The 949-nt window shown below is 37.1% G+C and overlaps 1 protein-coding gene across 1 annotated transcript in view; it reads right to left on the reverse strand.

Annotated features, from left to right (window-relative positions):
- Positions 1–949, reverse strand: part of QDPR (quinoid dihydropteridine reductase) — a gene marked incomplete at its 5' end in the record, with an annotated part of 9,434 nt that overhangs the window by 4,829 nt on the left and 3,656 nt on the right. The window lies entirely within an intron of this gene.

The following is a 949-nucleotide window of genomic DNA, read 5'->3' on the forward strand; positions in this document are numbered from 1 at the left end:
ATGTGTTTGCCCAAAGCACTGCTATGGTTTTTAGAAAAATCCAGACTAGCTGAAACCAGCTAGTCAAAAACAGGAAAGCAAATCACTTTGATTTCTGTGTTGTGGTCCCTACCTTCCAAAACCACCCAAACAAAAAAGTTTGCCAGAATTCACATTTTATCATTTTTTTTGGTCAGTCAGCAGTACAATGCAAATTATTCATCTGCTCACTCTCACAAAATCAGCTTTTTCTCTTTGGACTACAACAGATGCAGATGCAAACATAGAAGACAAATCATTAACTAGAAAATACAGCACATTTTTCTTGAACAGTTTTAGACAAAGCTTTCAGGAATAGTCATAAATTGTGTATGCTTTAAAAGCTCAGTATCTGTGTCTCATTAAAATATTGTTGAAACAACCCTTGTAAAAGGTTGGGAAGTAGGAGTGTTTGTCTCAAACTCTCCTCTCACTGCCTGTGGGCTTGTGTGTCACTGCCTTTTGGGTTTTTTAATTTTAAACTGCTGGCAGATTTCTCCCTCCATTCAGACCAACATGGTTGAGGAGCAAGATGGAAAAACTCAATAAAGTTCATAATAAATAGCTAGCAGAGGGCAAAGCCAAGAGTCAACAAGCTTATCTATGAATCAAAGGTAGACTGGAATCAGAACACGAACAGGACAAGCAGTTATCAGAATCAGCTGAGTCACCACCAACAGAAAAACTGGTCAATTAAGGACTGTCTTTCAGAACATAAATAGGAAATTTAACTTTAACCAAGCACTGTACTCAGAGATTTCTGTGTGCTTCTAGTCTTCATTATTTTCCAAATCTTCTTTCTATATCATGTATTAACCAAGTACTTTTCACCAATGCATGCCATTTAAATACTGACTCTGTGTTTGCACTCCAGCTTCAAGAGATTCAATACTGCTACCTTCAAAATTACACTTTCCTTACATGGTTCAGC

Source organism: Acanthisitta chloris, unplaced genomic scaffold (assembly GCF_000695815.1).
Source record: "Acanthisitta chloris isolate BGI_N310 unplaced genomic scaffold, ASM69581v1 scaffold3333, whole genome shotgun sequence".
NCBI classification, from domain to species: domain Eukaryota; kingdom Metazoa; phylum Chordata; class Aves; order Passeriformes; family Acanthisittidae; genus Acanthisitta; species Acanthisitta chloris.